Here is a 22,235-nt window from a genome sequence, read left to right on the forward strand (position 1 = left end):
TCTCAAGATTTAGAGAACAAAATGAAGGAAATATTATCCTTCTGTATTATTGCATGTTGGAAAATGGACTCAATGCACAAAGGGAAAAGCACAAACCATATTTTATTTTAAAGAAAAAATAGATGTGATATGGACTATGGAGAGAAAATATTTGTACATTCTCATAACATGCCTTGATTCTAAAGTATAAATTAAGAGAAATATTAGGAAATTATATATTTTTCCTATAGAGGATTTTAAGCTTCCCTAGACGGCTCTGTGGAAAAGAATCTGCCTGCCAATGCAAGAGACTCAGAAGACACAAGTTAGATCCCCAGATCAGGAAGATCCCCTGGAGGAAAAAATGGAAACCCATTCCAGTATTCTTGCCTGGAAAATCAAGATGACTGAGGCGCCTCACTGGCTACAGTCCATAGGGTCACAAAAAGTCTGACATGACTGGGCATGCACACACACATAGAGAATTTCAATCATAATCTACTAATCAAGAATAAATCAATCATGTTTGGGTGTGCTGGGTTAACTAGCATTTAGTCAATGACATTCATTTATTTATATATATCACAAATACCCAGCAAGTACCTATCATGTACCAAGCACTGTGCTGAAGTCTGTGAGACAGACACCGTGTTTGATCTCATGGAATCAGATTTCAGGCCAAGAAGGTACATACAAATAAATAGATAATCACAATACAAAATGTTGAGAGAAAAGCAAGGTACTATGGAAAGTTCCTAAGAGACATCTGTATTAATAAAAGGGATTCTATGGGAGAATCCTGGAAGAAGTAGTACTTTTCAGTAGCAGTAGTACTTATGATGACTCTCAATGTTGAAAAGAAATTCAAGCAGCAAATAAGTGGGGAGATAGAATGTTTTATGCAGACAGAGTAGTATGTACAAAAGTTGTTCTCAGAGGGAGACAAGGGGATGTGGTATTTTGGAAGAAGTAAATGTGAGTCAAAATGGTTAACACTTGGAATTTAAGAGGGTCATAAGGATAAATCTCAAACCATCAAAAAATCTTGATGACTGTACAACTGAGAAAGAGTAAATTTAAGGAAGAATACATTAGTATTCTTGCAACTCATAAAAAGGAAAATACATTTTCAACAGGCATGTACATTAAAGAGGGTAATCTTTAATTCAGTAAAAGTGAATAAGTATTCACATGAAGAAATACATTTCTCTAAGCAAAGTATATTAACTATAGCTAAAATATGGCAATTATTCCATTATAAGTATTGTGTACAGGAATATGATTAGGAAATACAATACTTTTTTAGAGAAAAAAAAGTATTTCCTCAGAAAGAAAACATGTATCAAACATTTGAATAAAACGGGCAAACTTATTTATGTCTTCTTTAGTGATTTTACAGTGACTCTGATTTGCAGTATACTGAAACGAAAACAGGTCAGTACAATTTAGAACCATGATCAATATTCACTCCTTCCTAAATTGCTACCATTAAATCTTTCTAAACCTCGTATAGAATGATTAGATTTCAATAGGGCTTTAGAGATTATTTTATCTAACTCCATATTGTATGTGAAAAAAGAAAGCCATTGAAAATAGTCAAACTGCATCTTTTTTTCCTCAGCTTTTTTTGAAGTAAAACTGACAAATAGAATTGCTTATTTTAAAGCATATAATTTCATATTTAATATATGTATACATTGTGAAAAGATCACCACAGTTATGTAATTAACGTATTCACCATCTCAAACAGTTACCTCTTGATTTATGGTGATACAATTGGTAGCTACCCTCTCAGCAATTTTCTCATCTTTGATTTTAGGTTTGATGTTTTGATGTTTGACTTTCTAGCCAGGTAGCTCATGTATTAGAAATGAATTACTGGTACTGTGTATGTGTGAAGGGGAGAAATGTATAAAGTGTGTGCATGGAGGGCTAGTGTTTTGTTCACAAATCATCAGTCAATGACCATAAATTTTGGGGCATGAATGCTAGACTGCTCACTTCACACTTGTTCCTCCCCTAATAATAGTCTGTCTTCTGAGAAAGCATGATTGGATCAGAACAATCCCTAATTACTATGAGAAATTTTGGAAAAATATGCATCCTTTACTGATGCCAAATTATGCTTGGGAATCTGTCCTTATGGAGTTCATGGTCTCTACTTGGTTTTAGTCCTGATAGGGCTACCATTGGCCAAGAAAAGGAGAAAATTAAAACACACTGAGATAAAGTGAAGAATGATCAGGGCTCTTTGGGAACACAGAAAGAACACTGATCAGACAAAGATAGGAACACAAACAAGAGAAGGCTTCCTTGGGTAGGTCAGTCGGAGAGAGTAGAGAGGCTGTCCATATACTCACCATCTCTTTTCATAGTATGTGTCTGACTAAATTTTAATTATCTGTGCATTTGTTTGTTTGCCCTTAAAGGTAAAGTTCTGACTCTATCTTTGTTTTCTCAGCTGTGCTATAGTCCAGTTCCTCACACCTAGAAAACCTTCAATATCCGTTTGTTTGATGGAAGGATGATAGGAAAAGACTTTAAAAAAAAGAAGAGGAAGATGAGAAGAAAGGAAAGAAGGTGAAAGAAAGAAACAGACGTAATCAGATGGAATTAGAAAATTTAAAAATTTTATTTCAGATAGCAATCTAATCTTCTCCCAACATTTAAGAATCTTGTCACTCAGAAGTATTGCAAATGTATCCTCTTTTTTATTTTATAATTAAACATATAATTGAACATATAATTAAACATTGTGGTAAACTTGCTTGGAGGAAAGTCTCACTGACTTCTGGTGAACAAGTTAGGGTAAAGAACTCCCAGCCATCCACATAATTGGGGATGTTTCTGAGGGAACTAACAGCATAACTAGACAAGAGATGTTATTGATGTTTGCCTGGTGTTTAAAACATGGATTCACATAAATGCATGATTTCGTTCCAGGAGGTAATAGTTGACATTGTCTGCGGGAGGAGGGTTAGATGACGGAGAACCCTACAGAAGGATTTTCCTTCTCAACATCGATTCTCCCACACTGGAAACAATTTCCTGAACTTCCTGTGACAAATCATGCCTCTAGTTCTCATCTGTGAATAGAATTTTATCCAACAGATGTATTGGTTTAAACCAATTGGATTATCCATCTCACACTCTGCAATAATTGGGTTCAGTAACACAGAACAGAATTGATCAAAGAATACATTTGCTGGGACTTCTGAAAAGGAAAACTTTTCATTGTCTTTGGAATGAGTAGTGCCAGTTTAGGAGACTGGAACTGCTCAAGTCAATTGGTTATCCTGAAGAAAATCAACTTGATGATGAAACAGAGGAAAGGGTCGTAAGATAGGGATCTCCATTACCTGGTTTAAGCTACTGCAGGTAAAGCCAGAATTAACCATATTCTTTTCAGGTCTATTTAACCAAGCAATTTCACTTCAGTTTATTATAGTTTGGGTCAAGATTTCCTCTAATGACAAGCAAGATAATCATTAATGGTGCAAATAGTGAATTAAGAAGTATAAAACCAATATTTGAGTCAATAATCTTGCCACTAAGCAACTGCACTTTGTTGGTTAGTCACCTTTGCAGTTGAGAAACTGACTACCCAAAAAAAGAAAAAGGACAAATCTCCCCTGTTTGGTTAAAAAATGCAGTTGTGAGTTTCAATAGACACAATGTATGTTAAAATACTTATTAAGTAGTACATTAATAAGCAAATGTAAGAGGATATCTTTCATAGCTCAAAAAGGAGCATTACTTATTTTATTCTTACTGACAATGAAATTGAGGTACAGAAATTAGATGGCAAAAAGTTAAATCAAGATATTTTAACATTTTATATAAATATATCTCTGCCATACTGTGATGATAAAATGTAGAACAATTTGCAAAATTGTATATAATTAATGATGGCAGTTTCTGATTAATTATTACCCACATCTCCCTTGATAGTCCTGCTGCCAAAGATACCCTTATGGGCTTTCATTGCACAGATATGACCTTGAGTTTCAACAATGTCATGTCTTCAACTACAGACAGACATGATTTGAAGTAGCCAAATTTTCTTTTTACAACCATAATTCACATTTAGTCTGTTCAAAATACTCTTGGGGTTAGCACATCGAGAAGGCATTATCCCAAAATTAAACACTCATAGCTGCTTGCAAAATGCTTGCAAATATAGAGCATTTGCAGTGTAGGTAAACAGATACAACTGTAGTATACTGTAGAGATTTGGGGAAAATTCAGGAGTGGAACATATTAAGAGAGATACTTTTCTTCCACTGTCTTCTAGCCTTTGTTCAGAGATAAACTAATTTCTTCCAAATGACATCCTGCTAGAATCTTGGCTATACCGCAAACTAAAATGTTGCCTTCAGATACTCTAGACGTCTGTGATCCTTGTCTACTCCACTGATCCACCTGTATTTATTCACACTGAGGAGATATTTGCATGGGGAGTACTTAGAGGTCTCCATAAATAATGCCAAAGTGAAACAGAACTGTAGCCAGTAAAATTTAGGAATAAATGATTAGTCCTTAAAGAATCTACTCCAAGGCCCACAGTTATGCCTGTGGGAAGACTAAGATTGGGACAGGTGACTGGGCTGATGTCACAGAAGTTCACTCTTAAAGTGAGACAAGCAAGGGGACAGTATGAACTCAGAATCTAAAACCTACATCCCATTATCAGTAGGTCATGCGTTCCCCAAGGATAAGGATGGGGTTTTATACATTCCTGTTTTTCAGAGCCCAGCATACTGCTTTCCACCATAGGGAGCCTTCTGTATGTTGGCTAAGTAAACACACTGGTGTAGGGTGTAAGTGCTGCAGTAGAAACTCAAGATCTGATCGGTACCAAGAGGAAACAGAAGTGAAGACGGCATATCCTGGCTGCCTCTTAGCATCGTGAGAGAGTCATATGACACAAGCAGCTGACTCAGGTTCAGAAAGACTCAGTGGTTGGGTTGTTGCAGCCACGGTTACCCAGCCAGGGACCCAAGCCAGCCCTTCTCAGAATGTCAAGCAAAGACTGAACTGAAATCTTTCCCTCTTGAGTGGCACAGACCATCATGAAGGCTCTGTTAAAAGGAGCACAGATAGGTGGAAACTTCATGAAGAAAGAAGAAATCTAATGCCTTAACTCTTTCGACAGATCCTTAAGAAGATAATAATAGAGACTAAAATGTAGATGGGTGAAGTGATGAGAGAAGCTGCCTTTTCACTTTCTGAGGCCAAGTTCACAGCGAGGGACTTAAGCACCCCAGTTATCCAAAATGTAAATGGAGCCCAAGTGAAGATTAGAACGAAGAAAGATAATGTAACAGGTGTTCCTTTGCCAGTGTTTGAATATTACCATGAAGGAACTGACAGTTACGAACTGACTGGTTTAGCCCGAGGTGGGAAACAGTTTGACTAAACTGAAGAGGAATTATGCCAAAGCAGTGGAATTACTGGTGGAACTGGCTTCGCTGCAGACTTCCTTTGTTACTTTGGATAAAGCTATTAAGATAATCAACAGGCGTGTAAATGCCATTGAACATGTCATCATTCCCTGGATTGAAACTACCCTTTTCTATATCAGCACAGAGCTGAACGAGAGAGAGTGAGAAGAGTTCTACAGGTTAAAAAAAATACAGGAGAATAAAAAGATTCTCAAGGAAAAATCTGATAAGGACTTAGAGCAAAGGAGGGCAGCTTGAGAAGTGACAGAGCCTGCTAATCTCCTGGCTCAAGAGAAAGACGAAGATCTTCTGTTTGAATAACATTTCCTGCTCTGGTTCTTCCAGAAGGCCTAACATGGCACCATTTTAATTCATGGTGTGTAGGTTTAGTATGTGTGGCTATTTATTTTTTTGGCTTCAGAATTTCACCAGTTGTTAAATGTCCCTGGATGTCTGTTTATGGGATCTGCCTTTGAAGAGTCATAATTAAACAACTATTAATCACCAATGAAATTTGTAAAACCTGCCCAGGAACTTGTAGAATTTATTCTGCACAAGTGTCACCCTACCTCACTTATATGTCTGTTACAAGTGATCCCCTTACCAAACATACTAAGAAATCCCTTTTAGGAAGCAGCAGTGTTCTCAGGCCAACATACGTAGACCAGCTGCTGCTGGCGCACCCTTTGTTCCTATCTGTTCACACACCTTGGCACCATTGTCTGAGATTGCTACAGCCATTCTTGTGTTAGTTATTGTGGAATTTCTCTCCTCAAGCTTTATGAAAACCTTCATCTATTTTTCTTTAAATAATAGGTCTCTGGTCTGTCATGGGAACAGTTCTGCTAATTCAAATATGAATATGGTATAAACAATAAAATGATTTAAAAAAGAAAAAAAAAATCCAAGATCCTGGATCAAATGCTTGTGTACCCTATCCCACAAAAAAGTATAAAGGAAAATGACTAGAATCTAGGGTCACATCCCACCCCAATATTTTGCTGAGGATACATGTGATGTTAAGCCAAACACAAAAGAGACACAAAGGAGACTGAGGCTATGGTTTAGATCACTGTGAGAGTCCTTTGTGAGAGATCAGGGAAAGGTAAGGGAAATCAGGAAGAGAGCTGGACGTGTGTTCCAGGAAGCCTTTACTGAATGTCCTCTACAAAAGTAATGCATTTCCTCCGCATTGCAAAAATTTTATATTTAATAGATAATGGGGAATGGAAACCAAAAGTAGGGAGTCAAGAACTACCTAGAGTAGCAAGCAAATTTCGCCAAGGAGTATAGAATGAAGAAGGGCAAAAGTTAACACAGTTTTGCCAAGAGAAAACACTGGTCATAGCAAATATCCTCTTCCAATAACACAAGAGAAGACACTACACATAGACATCACCAAATGCTCAATACCAAAATCAGATTGATTACATTCTTTGCAGCCAAATATGGAGAAGCTCTACACAGTCAGCAAAAACAAGACCAGGAGCTGACTGTGTCTCAGACCATGAACTTCTTATTGACAAATTCAGACTTAAATTGAAGAAAGTGGGGAAAACCACTAGACCATTTAGGTAGAACATAAATCAAATCCCTTATGATTATACATTGGAAGTGACAAATTCAAGGGATTAGATCTGATAGAGTGCCTGAAGAACTATGGACAGAAGTTCCTGACACTGTATGGAGGCAGGGATCAAGACTACCCCCAAGAAAAAGAAATGCAAAAAGGCAAAATGGTTGTCTGAGGAGGCCTTACAAATAGCTGTGAAAAGAAGAGAAGCAAAAGGCAATAGAGAAAAGGAAAGATAAACCCATTTGAATGCAGAGTTCCAAAGAATAGCAAGGAGAGATAAGAAAGTCTTTCTCAGTGATCAATGCAAAGAAACAGAGGAGAACAATAAAATGGGAAAGACTAGAGAGCTCTTCAAGAAAATTAGAGATACCAAGGGAACTTTTCATACAAAGATGGGTACAATAAAGGACAGAAATGGTATGGACCTAACAGAAGCAGAAGATATTAAGAAGAGGTAGCAAGAATACACAGAAGGACTATATTAAAAAAAAAAAGGTGTTCACACCCAGATAATCACACTGGTGTGATCTCTCATCTAGAGCCAGACATCCTGGAATGTGAAGTCTTGTGGGCCTCAGGAAGCATCACTACGAACAAAGCTAGTAGAGGTGATGGAATTCCAGTTGAATTTCAAATCCTAAAAGATGATGTTGTGAAAGTGCTGCACACAATACGCCAGCACATTTGGAAAACTCAGCCGTGGCCACAGGACTGGAAAAGGTCAATTTTCATTTCAATCCCAAAGAAAGGCAGTGCCAAGGAATGCTCAAACTACCACACAATTGCGCTCATCTCACAAGCTAGCAAAGTACTGTTCAAAATTCTCCAAGCCAGGCTTCAGCAATACGTGAACCATGAACTTTCAGATGTTCAACCTGGTTTTAGAAAAGGCAGAGGAACCAGATATCAGATTGCCAACATCCGTTGGATCATCAAAAAAAGGAAGAGAGTTCCAGAAAAACATCTATTTCTGCTTTATTGACTATGCCAAAGCCTTTGACTATGTGGATCACAACAAACTGTGGAAAATTCTGAAAGAGATGGGAATACCAGACCACCTGACCTGCCTCCTGAGAAATCTATGTGCAGGTCAAGATGCAACAGATAGATTTGGACATGGAACAACAGACTGGTTACAAATAGGGAAAGGAGTACATCAAGGCTGTATATTGTCACTCTGCTTATTTAATGTATGTGCATAGTGAATCATGAGAAATGCTGGACTGAATGAAACACAAGCTGGAATCAAGATTGCCAGGAGAAATATCAATAACCTCAGATATGCAGATGACACCACCCTTATGGCAGAAAACAATGAAAAATTAAAGAGTCTCTTGATGAAAGTGAAAGAGGAGAGTGAAAAAGTTGGCATAAAACTCAACATTCAGAAAAGATCATGGCATCTGGGCCCATTACTTCATGGCAAATAGATGGAGAAACAGTGGAAACAGTGACAGATTTTATTTTATTTTTTGGCTCCAAAATCACTGCAGATGGTGACTTCAGCCTTGAAATTAAAAAATGCTTGCTCCTTGTAAGAAAAGTTATGACCAACCTAGACAGCATATTAAACAGCAGAAGACATTACTTTGTCAACAAAGGTCCATCTAGTCAAAGCTCTGGTTTTTCCAGTAGTCATGTATGGATGTGAGAGTTGGACCATGAAGAAAGCTAAGGGCTGAAAAATTGATGCTTTTGAACTGTGGTGTTGGAGAAGACTTTTGAGAGTCCCTTGGACTGCAAGGAGATCCAGCCAGTCCATCCTAAAGAAAATTAGTCCTGAATATTCATTGGAAGGAGTGATGCTGAAGCTGAAACTCCAATACTCATTGAGTTTCAAATTCTCTGACTCATTTGAAAAGACCCTTATGCTGGGAAAGATTGAAGGTGGGAGGAGAAGGGGAAAACAGAGGATGAGATGGTTGGATGGCTTCACCGACTCAATGGACATGAGTTTGAGTAAACTCCAGGAGTTGGTGGTGGACAGAGAGGGCTGTCATGCTGCAGTACATGGGATTGCAAAGTGTCAGACACGACTGAGCAACTGAATTGAGCTAAATTATGCCTTGCATGTCTAATGCTCATTATTTATTATTCCTGATAGATTATGATCTCCTTAAAAATAAAACTCATATTTTTTTACCAGTTACATTCATATTACCTCAACATTGTTTCTTCTATGTGTAAATTTCCAATGAATGTTTGTTGAATGAAACTGTGCCCAAAGTTGTTACCTTGCTGACTTCTTATGGCAATGGTGTATATAACAGAATGATCTGGAGTGATTTTGAATATGCAGACCTGGACAGTCCAGTTTTATCCACCATAGATTCTAATGTATTCAACTAACTGGCTGAATTAAAACATTGTTTAATACCCCCAGATCGTTCTGATATATGTCCCTGACTAAATATCAGTACTTTAGTGAGTGAGAAAGAAAATGCTGTTGATTTCCAATATATGTATCCCCCACTCCAGTACTCTTGCCTGGAAAATCCCATGGACAGAGGAGCCTGGTAGGCTGCAGTCCATGGGATCGCGAAGAGTCAGACACAACTGAGCGCCTTCACTTTCACTTTTCACTTTCACGCACTGGAGAAGGAAATGTCAACCCACTCCAGTGTTCTTGCCTGGAGAATCCCAGGGACGGGGGAGCCCGGTGGGCTGCCGTCTGTGGGGTCGCACAGAGTCGGACATGACTGAAGTGACTTAGCAGTAGCAGTAGCAGAGTAAATTTCAATTTCCCCAAATTTTCTTTAGCTTCCTTCTTCTCAGTTAGTATTCTTCTACTCCTTATGGCACCCTATTTTCAATATACTTTCCCATAGGGACTATCCCACTTAATTAGCTGTGTGCCAGATTGGAAAGCAATTCCTGATCAGGTGTTAGCTGATGCTTCCTATGGTGTTACATCTTGTAAAGCAATTTCAATTTAATAGGAAAATGTGAGGACCAAAATCTTTAGGGCTTAAGATATCTAATAGGGGTTTCAAGTACCAGCATGGGAGCTATTTCAGGACAGGGAGGTCTTTAAAATAGACCTCTAAAATCACAACAAAACTGGTTCCCCGCTTATGAGGCTGGCCCCATTTCTCCAAACCTAAAACCCCAGTTATATCTGACATGAAGAGTTTCTGGTGATTTCTATTCTATTGAATATAGTCCTGAATTTTAGAAAATATTTATTTGTAAATTGTTCTTTATAGTATCTTTTAAAATCTATGATGTTTGTTTATATATTATATATATATATACATATGTTTGTTTATATATATATATATAATATAATATAATATAATATAATGATTTGTGGGACAAGTTTAGCATTGACAGGTAAATTAATCCAAGCAGTTTTCTTTCAAAGCTAAGCCAAGGTTTCTTTGTTAATGAACATTTTCTGCTCCCTTGTCATAAGTTTAAGTGGGACAAAGAGGGGCAAGATGGCCACCAGAGAAGTGCTCCAGTAGGAGGTTACAACTGCCTTTCATTTTCTCTGTGGGTTTGATTAGCATCGTTCCTTTAACTTTCCAGTCAATTTTAATATCAACTTAGGGCAGATAAGTTAAAACCAAAAATAGGACTCTTCTACTTTAAAAAAAAAAAGGTTTTTATTTTTTAAAAGAAAAAGGCTGAGAACTGACATTCCTTATTAAAGAAAATCTGTCAATTATTTATCTTTTTTGTTTTACACCTCTTCTAAAAGAAGTAAAAACATGCATGCACATGCTCACACACACACACACACAAACAAATATACAACCTAAAAGACAAATAAATAAAAAAGTCTCCAAATGTTTAAATGCTACTTTGTATCAGATACTCTTATGTATATACTATATTTAATTTTCAATGTAATCCTGTGAGGACAAAATATTATTGTGTTCATTTTTTTCTACCATTAACTAACTTGAAGAAATTCCACAAGGTAGGAGTCAATGTTCTTTAAAAAAACACACAAACACACTCTCAGTGGAAGAATGTTATTTGTATGATTAGATGAAAACAGCTATATTTTCCCCCATAAAATTGGTTAAATTATAATATTTTCTCATTTTCTCATAAAATGTGAATCATTAGTACCAGAAAACAGCAGAACATGCACATGCAATTCATTACATATTTTCCTAATTTCCTAATTGACTTTAATTGATACTAATTTTTTTCATGAAAGCATTTATTAAACAGAAACTGTAACACTTGTATCAGACACTTGGGATTTAACAGGCATAATTTCTTCTTTTGAACAGCGTTAGTCTAATGGGGGATACAGAGAAGTAAAAAAGCAATTATAATTTAGAGTGACAAGGACCACATGGGGAATGAGATTGACAGAAGAGGAACACCTAACCCTGACAAGAGGATTGGGAGGCTTCTGGAGACACGCAGGGCTCACAGGTAATTTGATGAACAAAGCAGTCAGTGGCTCAGTTGCTGCAATTACTTATTTTTATGAGAAAACACACAATGAGAAATATTTGTGAACATAATTTCAGCAAATTGAATATTGATTTTATATTATATCTCTTATGGATTTGAATTCTAAACTTAACAGATGAAAGAAAGTCCTAATTAGTAGCAGCATCTTTTAATAACATATTTCAAATTGGGATTTATGACTGATATAATTTGGTCTATGAAAAATTATGTCTGGAAAATAGTTCAAACCATGATAGATATTGAGCTATTAACAAAGAAATGCTAAATTAAAAGATAAATTTCAGTAGCAGATGTAAGGGCAAATATTCTACTTCTGTGAGATTAGAATCCATCATGAAAAGATATCATGAGTATGGCAGAGGACATACTCTTATTAAACATGGATAAGAAAAAATCATTTTCACTAGGAAGTGAGATTAAAGGATGAGAATAGAAAACATCAATGCTGAAAACTGATTTTTAAAATGGAAAGATTTATGGGAAATATATTTCCTAATTGGAGTTGATAATTTTTTGAATGTGGAGAAATAGACACTCATATATGTGAGCCTACAGACTTTGATTTATTAACACAAGTTTCCTTCTGAAACACACAAAGGGTGAAAGGACAAGCTATAAGTTTGACCAAAAAAAAATTAGCTAAGCTTTTGTGATTTTTTTTTTTCTCCTGTTGCCAGGTTATTTGGCACAATCATTACATCTTCAAAAAATATACCCAGATCAAAGACTTGTAAACAGTTTGGAAAAGGGCCTGAGTTAGTATCTAGAGACAACTTTGGAGGCATTGAAATAACCCTGAGAGTAATACAAAGCTATTTTCAGTCTTTTAAATGTATACCTGTGATTTTTCCCAAGATTGTTGTTGTCAAATCGATGACCTTTAACTACCAAAACAAACAAAAACACAAACTAACAATAAACGCAAACTTAAAACATGAGCTCAAAAATAGTACAAAAGTAGTTTTTGTCCAAAACTGTAGTTTCACTCTTCAGACTGTTAGTCTGAAATAGACACATCAAGATTATAGCTCTCAAAATTTCATGCAGTGATTACATCTCATACATATAAAAGCATTTCAAAGTAAAAGTCACTCAGTGGTGTTCAACTCTTTGCTACCCCATGGACCTGGAATTCTCCAGGCCAGAATACTGGAGTGGGTAGCCATTAATTTCTCCAGGGGATCTTCCCAACCCAGGGATCAAATCCAGGTCTCCTGCATTGCAGGCAGATGCTTTACCAGCTGAGCTATCAGGGAACCTCAGGCACTTTCTGAACAGAATATGAAGTGTTTTTTGTTGTTTTTTTCTTTATACAATTTGTGTTTTCTTCTAATCAAATATTTTCTTTTCACTGTCTCAAATTGTTCTCAAATGGAGGCATGTAAGATTGGTGTATATGTATAAATTCCTCGGCCCTGATAAATAGTACAAAGCAACCAAGCAGATACCAATTCTTTGTGAGGTTTTCTTGCTAAGATTTACTTTTAATTACAAGTGAGTTCAATAATCCAGGTCTAAGGAATAAATACTTCCTCTACAATTAGAAATTATCTATTTAAAAGATTGGCTTTATTGATCAACTTTACAGTAGTTAATTTTGTGGGATATGCATCACCAGCCTGCTGAAGGAAAATTTATTTCTCCCAGAGCGTTGGGTACTATATTTCCTCAGTTGTTTCCCATTAGAATGGAAATACCTATTTTTTGCTGGTCATATATTTTTTAAGATACAAGATCACTGTCTTCCAGTCTTTCCTTGTTATTTGTGGATTTAGAGCAAAAAAGTTTTCTTTTTCTGTATTTCTTTGTATGAAATGGAGATAACCTATCACACTGAAGGAAGAATCCATGGACAATGCAAAGTGGTCTGATGACCATCAGGTTTCATAGTAAAAATTATATAATCTTTTTAAAATAAAAATAATTCTTTTTACTAGACTAAACTAATATTAGCAAAATAGAAGTCCCTATCATAAAACCTAATACATATTAATCAGTTGCTTACTTTAGCAATTGATTAGCAGTCTCAATTTGAATTTTGGTCCAAATTCTAGTGACCAGTTTCCAGGTATAGCCTTTTTTTCTTACTTCCCCACTTTTGTTTCCTCCTCCCAACTACTAAAGAAAGGTTACTTTTGGCAAATATTGGTTGGCCAAATATTTTTGGTTTGCAAGAAAGTTCATTCACCTTATTTAAGTAAAAATAAAAGACAATTTCATTTTCACTAAAAACTTTATTGAACAGCGTATTTACCATTTTGTTCCACTACTTTCTGCCATTTTTTAAGGCAACTACATAATTCTGTCTTCCCTTTTTATCTTTTCAAGCAAAAAACTGTTCCAAGTGCCTTTTAAGTCTTCCAGGGAATTGACAATTTTTCCATGAACAGAATTTTGTAAAGATGAAAATAAACGGAAATTTGAAGATGCAATGTCTGGTGAATATGGCAGAAGAATCAGAGCTTCCCAGTCAAGCTATAACAGTTTTGCTTGGTCATCAAAGAATCATGCAGTCTTGTGTTATCCTGATAGAAGATTATACATTTTTCCATTGCTAATTCCGGATGATTTTCATCAAGTGTTGCTTTCAGTTGATCTAACTGGGAGGAGTACTTGTTGGAATTAACTGTTTGGCTTTTCAAAAGAATCTCATAACAGAGGACTCCTTTTCAATCCAACCATATACATGACATCACCTTCTTTGGATGAAGAATGGCCTTTGGTGTGGTTAGTGATGGTCATTTCATTTGTCCTATGATGTCTTCCATTCTACATTATTGTACAGTATCCACTCTTCATCCCCTGTCACAACTTGTTTTAAAAACAGAACTGTTTTTGTTACATTTCAATAGAGAATTGATTTGTCAAAAAGGTGCTTTTTTTTTTTTTCTTAATTTATATGGAAAAGGAAATGGCAACCCACTCCAGGATTCTTGTCTGGAAAATTCCATGGACAGAGGATCCTGGCAGGCTACAGTCCATGGGGTCGCAAGAGTCAGACACAACTGAGCAACTGAACACACGTGGAACTCAAACATCAAAAAAAAAAGAATATAACCAACCTGGTGCAAATGATTTTCAGCACTTGATTTGGATATTTTAAGTATGTCATTTATCTCCTACATGATAAAACATTGATTCTTCTCAATTAGTGTCTCGATTCAATCTCTGTTAACTTCAACTGGTCAGTCCAAACATGGAACATTTTTCAGTGAGATATCTCCCACACAAAACTTCACAAACTGCTTTTTACATGTTCAATCAGTCACAGCATATTTTCCATACACTGTGCAAATCTTTTTTGTGTGTTTCAGTTGCATTTTTACCTTTCTTGAAACAATAAAGCATAATATGCTACTGCTTTTTTCCTTCCATTTTCAATATTAAAATGGTTTCACAAAAATTCACAAATTTTGTTAAGTTCTCAAAAAATGTATACTGATATGACAGTTACCACGATGCAATCTAACAAAATTTCTTCAAATGAAGTTAAAGACAACTAAGAACTGCCAGAGCCATCCTACAGTAAAAATGGGACAAACCTTTTGAACGACCCAACATTATTCTATTAAAATGTGAGTGAAGCTATTAGTTTGTTAATATTTCTGTTCATTTATTTTTTAGGTTACTTATACAATATCTACTGATTATGTACATAGTGTTAGGTTTTGTTACAAGGATAAAGAAAAGGAAGTTCGTTGTCTAGTGTGAAAGTCAGATGATGTACCCACAAAGAAGATGAGAGTGTTAGTCGTTCAGTCATGTGCCGCTCTTTGTGACCCCATGGACTGCAGTCTGACAGGCTCCTCTGTCCATGGAGTTCTCCAGGCAAAAATACTGGAGTGGGTTGCCATTCCCTTCTCCAGGGGATTTTCCTGTCCCAGGATTGAACCTGGGTCTCCTACATTGCAGGCAGAGTCTTTACCATTTGAGCCACCAGGGAAGCACTATTTTTTTTTCTTTTTCTTTTTTTAAGTTTTGGCCACATCACATAACATGTGGTATCTTAGTTCCATGACCAGGGATAAAACCCACATTCCCAGCAGTGGAAGCACAGAGCCTTAACCACTAGACCACTGGGGAAGTCAAAGATGATAGAAATAAAAACTATGGAAACTGGTAGATGAGACATACTATACTGAGGAGAGTAAGAAGAAACTGCTTCCTTTTCCTCAGCATGGTAAAACAGAGATAATCCAAGAGATTCAATACAAAAAGACTCTGGGTAGATGCAGGATAGCTGGACTTGGAGGTTTGTTTCTTGGCTTTCAAATTCCTTCACTTTCAAGGTCACCTACCAATTATAATTGTCAATATCACTTTTGTTTCAGGAGTAGCTCTGTTGCTAAATTAATTTCAGAGGATTAAAAAAGAATTTCTGAAAGGGTATATCTTTGAATCAAATACTGAACAAAAATCAGTATCATACAAGCAACGTTTGAAAAGGAGTGAAAGAAAAGTCACTGGCTAAGAAGAGTAGTATAATGATCTAATGGTATAAGATCCAGCAATACAATGAAACTATGTTCAAAACTTAAGAGATATATCACATTCAGGTTCATGCATGTTGTTCAGCAGGATAGAAACAAGATTTTAAAGGTTTAGAGCTGTTAATAGCAGCCCATTTTATGAATATCAGCTTTCTACCATGTCCAGGATCTTCCTCCACCCCCATCCCAGTTTTGAGGTTAGAGTGAAAATGAAGTCATTCAGTCGTGTCTGACTCTTTGTGACCCTATGGACTGTAGCCTATCAGGCTTCTCCATTCATGGGATTTTCCAGGCGAGGGTACTGGAGTGGGTTGCCATTTCTTTCTCCAGGGGATCTTCCCGACCCAGGAATCAAACCTGGGCTTACCCACATTGCAGGCTGACGCTTTACCCTCTAAGCCACCAGGGAAGTTTTGAGGCAAAGTGGTGAAAATGCTATACTTCCCAGGTGGCTCAGTGGTAAAGAATCTACCTGTCAATGCATGAGATGTGGGTTTGATCCCTGGAGAAGGAAATGACAACCCACTCCACTATTATTGCCGGGAAAATCCCATAGACAGAGAAGGCTGGTGGGCTACAGTCCATGGGGTTGCAGGGTCTGGCACAACTGAGCACACATACAGTAAAAATATTGGTGTGATTTTTATCATTCCCAGAGGGGCAGCCAATTCATAATGAACATGGGCCTCATAAGTCAAATTGTGTTAATTTGGTTGCAATTAAAGTGAGACTGATAAGTGGAAGCTTTCAACTCAAACATCTGTGAAAGCTGAGTTTTTATGTTAGACTTTTTAAATTGCACTGTAAGAGTAATTTAAGCCATGGCTTACACCTGCTATTTAGTAATATTGATTGCAGAGTGTTTAACAAGTTTATAAATTTATCTTAAAAAGTGGCATCACCTTTACCAACAATATGAAACTTCAATAATTTGAAAAGGAGGAAGGGGAGAGTTTTTTTTAATTAATTTCATTTTTTAATTTAATTTTATTTTTTAACTTTACAATATTGTATTGGTTTAGCCATATATCAACATGAATCTGACACAGGTATACACGTGTTCCCCATCCTGAACCCTCCTCCCTCCTCCCTCCCTGTACCATCCCTCTGGGTCGTCCCAGTGCACCAGCCCCAAGCATCCAGTATTGCGCATAGAACCTGGACTGGTGACTCGTTTCATATGTGATATTATACATGTTTCAATGCCATTCTCCCAAATCATCCCACCCTCTTCCTCTCCCACAGAGTCCAAAAGACTGTTCTATACACCAGTGTCTCTTTTGCTGTCTCGTATATAGGGTTATTGTTACCATCTTTCTAAATTCCATATATATGCGTTAGTATACTGTATTGGTGTTCTTTCTGGCTTACTTCACTCTGTATAATAAGCTTCAGTTTCATCCACCTCATTAAAATTGATTAAAATGTATTCTTTTTAATGGCTGAGTAATACTCCATTGTGTATATGTACCACTGCTTTCTTATATGTACCATCTGCTGATGGACATCTGGGTTGCTTCCATGTCCTGGCTATTATAAACAGTGCTGCAGTGAACATTGGGGTACACGTGTCTCTTTCAATTCTGGTTTCCTCAGTGTGTATGCCCAGCAGTGGGATTGCTGGGTCATAAGGCAGTTCTATTTCCAGTTTTTTAAGGGCTTTGCACACTGTTCTCCATAGTGGCTGTACTAGTTTGCATTCCCACCAACAGTGTAAGAGGGTTCCCTTTTCTCCACACGCTCTCCAGCATTTATAGCTTATAGACTTTTGGATTGCAGCCATTCTGACTGGCGTGAAATGGTACCTCATAGTGGTTTTGATTTGCATTTCTCTGATAATGAGTGATGTTGAGCATCTTTTCATGTGTTTGTTAGCCATCTGTATGTCTTCTTTGGAGAAATGTCTGTTTAGTTCTTTGGCCCATTTTTTGGTTGGGTCATTTATTTTTCTGGAATTGAGCTGTAGGAGTTGCTTGTATATTTTTGAGATTAGTTGTTTGTCAGTTGCTTCATTTGCTATTATTTTCTCCCATTCTGAAGGCTGTCTTTCACCTTGCTTATAGTTTCCTTTGTTGTGCAGAAGCTTTTAAGTTTTATGAAAAATATTAGAAGTAATTCAAGATACGTAATGATTCCTGTTACTAACTAAAAATGTTATTTTTTTTTTACTTTTATTTCATTCAGCTACTTATTTATAAGTTCCCTGTGGTCGTTTTAATTATTTCCCACCACTCCTGTGAGATAGGCAGATAACATAATGGGTTGAGTTTGATGAATCTGGCTGTGGCTTAACTATCTTTTATAGAAAGTTGGAGGTTTCAATGGTGTTGAAAGAAAATTCTAAATTTCTTCAGCCCATTTGACAATTCACTATGCTTAAACAATCAGAGCTCAAACTGTTCTTAGAATATATATATATATATATATATATATATATATATTTGCATGATGATATTCTGGTTTCTGATTTACCAATTCACTCTACTTTAAAATATTGCCATATATATATAAAATATATATAGGTATATGTGTGTGTGTGTGTATATATATATGTTAAGCAGTGTATTTAGCTACTATATATGTATTCTCAGCATTTCCTATTATTCTAAGGGCCTCTTTTACCCTTAAGTTTGCTTAAGGGAAAATGTTTTTCTTGCTCTTATTAGATAACTGAGTTATTTTCTGAAATGTAGTGTCCAATAGAGAAAGTGTTAATAGTAGCAAGCATTTTTGCTAATTACAGTATAATTATAGGCATACCTCAGAGATACTCCATATTTAGTTTCAGACCACTGGAATAAAGTAAATATCACAATAAAGTGAGTCAAATAATTTTTTTCCAGTGCATATACAAGCTGTGCTTACACTATATTATAGTCTATTAACTGCACAATAGCATTATATCTAAAAAGTAATGTATATATAATTTTTTAAAATGTATTGCTAAAAAGTACAGTGAGCTGAGCCTTCAATGAGTAATCTTTTTGAAATTGTAACATCAAAAATCATTGATAACAGATCACCTTAACAATATAATAATGAAAAAGTGTGAAATACTGAGAATTACCAAAATGTGACACAAAGACATAAAGTGAGCAAATGCTGCTGGAAAAATGGCACCAACTGACTGGCCTGAGGCAGAGTTACCACAAACCTTCAATCTGTAAAAAACATGATATTTGCAAAATGTGATAAACTGAAGCACAGTAGAAGGTGGTGTGCCTATATTATAAAAAGCTGACACATCAAATTGAATAAAATTGTTTTCCAGTATTAAGTAGCAGTCATCTGAAAAAAGATGATGGGGAAATTAAAAATAGTGACAACTGAAGAGCATACTTTTTCACCAGCACACAATTACATAAATCTTGTATTTGCTTTTTATTTCTATAAATTATTTATATGGCAATATTTTAAAGTAGAGTGAATTGGTAAATCAGAAACCAGAATATCATCATGCAAAATTCCTGTAATAAGAACTGATCCAAGGACAGTTCTATATGAAACAATAAATTAGAATAGAAGTGGTATTGACTCATTTTTCCAAGCAAGACAACTTATAATTCCAATTTATGCTGAAGGCAAAGATGGATCCTTTAGAACTGTAACAATAAATTACTTATATTTATCTATAAGACATTTTATTAAATGATTTTTAAAGTATAATAAACATTTTTATTCTTAGTAAAAAAGAAAATCTCTCAACCAAGTTTCCTTTGCTAAAACATATGTCTCTTTCTTGTATAAACAGGAAAAAAGATACACTTACTCATTCAACAACACCAAAAAAAAAAAAAAATCAGTTTTGTTAAATGTTGGCTACTGCATGATATAGTCAGGGTTAGGGTAGGATGAAGCTTCAAGATGATAATGACAAAATATGACACATAAACCCCAGTAGACAGAGATTTAAAGGGAGAAATTATCTAAGACCCACCCTAATAATCTAAGGACTGACAACTGTCTTAGAATTATCTAGGGCCTAGCAAGTCCTAATCCCATTACTGAACAGTTAGAAATCATTGATTAAATACTTATTAAGTAGAGCAAAATTATAAAGAAGGAATGCTGCTGCTGTTGCTAAGTCTCTTCAGTCCTGTACAACTCTGTGTAACCCCATGGACTACAGCTTACCAGGCTCCTCTCTCCATGGGAGTTTCCAGGCAAGAGTACTAGAGTGGGTTGCCATTGCCCTCTCCAAAAGAAGGAATAAAGTTCAATATATTTGATGGTAAATTGTTTTTTAATATATATATTTATATAATATACACATTAATATGTTATATATAGCTAATATATTATATATATATATTTCTATTATGTACATAAAGTCTTACCAATTTCCATTATTTCTCATTCATCACTCATTCATTTACTTATCTCCCTTTTTGTATAAATATAAAATACTTGCTCTAATCCAAGTACTAGAAATCTACTTGAAGCAACATATACTTTCTGGCCTCAAGGGATTTGCAATAATATGACAATCAGTACACAGTATTGGCAGTAAGTGATTTCTGGGAGAGTGACCAGGGTACCATGAATACACACTGGAGAGTAAATCTGTCAGTTTATGGGGATTGCAACAGCCTTTATATTGCTATGGAATTCTGAGAAGAGATCTTAAAACAGGAGTTATCAGGATACAAAAGCAAAAAAGGGAATAGGAAAGATTTTGGATAGAGAAAAACACAATTATCAATATATGTCTATAGTACCAGAAATAATAACCAAATGACTGAAATTAGTTAAGGAGGATTAGAGCCCTGAAATCAAGATGGCATTTTTTATTCTTCCCCACCCTTTTTTTTTTTTTCTTGCTTGTTTGTTTGTTTAGGGGATGACTGTGGAGAAATTGTATTAAAAGTTCAGAATAAAAAGGCAAACTGATTATTAAGAGCTTGAATTGATCAGATTAGGAACTTTCAAACTTATCTGAGGTTAGCAAGCAGTCACCATTAGGTTTTCAGCACAAAAATGGTATGATTGGTATGATGAGATTTGTTCTTAAGCTAGATTAGGCTTAGTGTGGAGAGTGGCATAAAAAGAATGAAACATGAAAATGTTCTCACAGGAATCTAAGCATTAATATTGATCTATATTTGAAGAATGACTGCTAAGAAATAGAAAAGTGTGTACATCTTTTATGAACAAAAGGACTATCTTTTTTTTTTTTTTTTTAATCTACCACTATTGTATGGACTTCCCTGATAGCTCAGTTGGTAAAGAATCCACCTGCAATGCAGGAGACCCTAGTTCAATTCCTGGGTTGGGATATCCGCTGGAGAATAGATAGGCTACCCACCCACTCCAGTATTCTGGCCTGGAGAATTCCATGGACTGTACATCCATGGGGTCTCCAAGAGTTGGACATGACTGAGCGACTTTCACTTTCACTTTTCAGCAGAAAAATGGCATTATCAAAATCCCTCTCTGCCTGCTGTATATAAACATGAGACAAAAGTTTGAGAAAGTAAAGCAAGAAAAGGATGGAGAGACTTGTCAGAAACTTCCCTCAGTTATTCAGGTGAATATCTTGGCCATGAACTAGGCAATGATATACAAAGGGAAGAGAGTGTTTTTGTTTTGTTTTGTTTTTTTAGATATAAAGCAACCACACATACTGATGGATGAGCTGTGAGATGAAAGAGAAATAAAGAAGTCAATGACAGTTTAAAGCACTTCAGTCTGGGAAGCCAGCTGAATTGTAGGGCTGATGCCTCAGCTGCAATCTTTAGAGCAAACTGAAGGGTCAATTATTCACCTGTAGGCAATAGATAAAAATAAATAATAAAAATTGTGAAAAGGCAGAATAGGCATTAGACAGGATGAAGGAAAAAAAGAATAAAGCATTAGTCACCAAGTAAAGAAAGTGTTTCAAGAAGAATGGGCTCATAATGATCAAATACAGTGAGGAAAGGTAAAGAGGAAGTTGAAGAATTGACCACAGGCATAACACTGACAGTTTCTTTTAAATTGTGACACTAAATTGTAAAATTGTGTATGAAGTTCAAGAGAGAATGGGAAAAAAAGTAGTAGACACAGTGTTTACAGATTGTTCTTGAAAATCTGTGCTAATGCATGGAACAGACAATGAAGACGTGACTGGAAAGGTATAGAAATAAGTAGCTTTCCTCTCCTTTGTGGTAAAAACTAGAAATATTACAGAATATACACATGAATTATCCAGCTAAGAGGAAAACTTTGATAAAAGGGAAAAGATTGAGAAAAATTGCTGGTTGAGGTTTTTGAGTTTGTTAGAAGAGATAGCATCTTGCTCATGATTAGAGGATTGTTATCATAGACACA

General features: G+C 35.9%; 1 protein-coding gene and 1 pseudogene across 1 annotated transcript in view; both read left to right on the forward strand.

Moving 5' to 3' along the window:
• The window catches only part of LRRTM4 (leucine rich repeat transmembrane neuronal 4), a 998,210-nt gene that overhangs the window by 151,589 nt on the left and 824,386 nt on the right, over positions 1-22,235 (forward strand). The gene's annotated exons all lie outside the window — the stretch shown is intronic.
• LOC113901339 lies at positions 4,998-5,744 on the forward strand (annotated as a pseudogene).

The sequence above is a fragment of the Bos indicus x Bos taurus genome, chromosome 11 (assembly GCF_003369695.1).
Source record: "Bos indicus x Bos taurus breed Angus x Brahman F1 hybrid chromosome 11, Bos_hybrid_MaternalHap_v2.0, whole genome shotgun sequence".
In the NCBI taxonomy this organism is placed as follows: domain Eukaryota; kingdom Metazoa; phylum Chordata; class Mammalia; order Artiodactyla; family Bovidae; genus Bos; species Bos indicus x Bos taurus.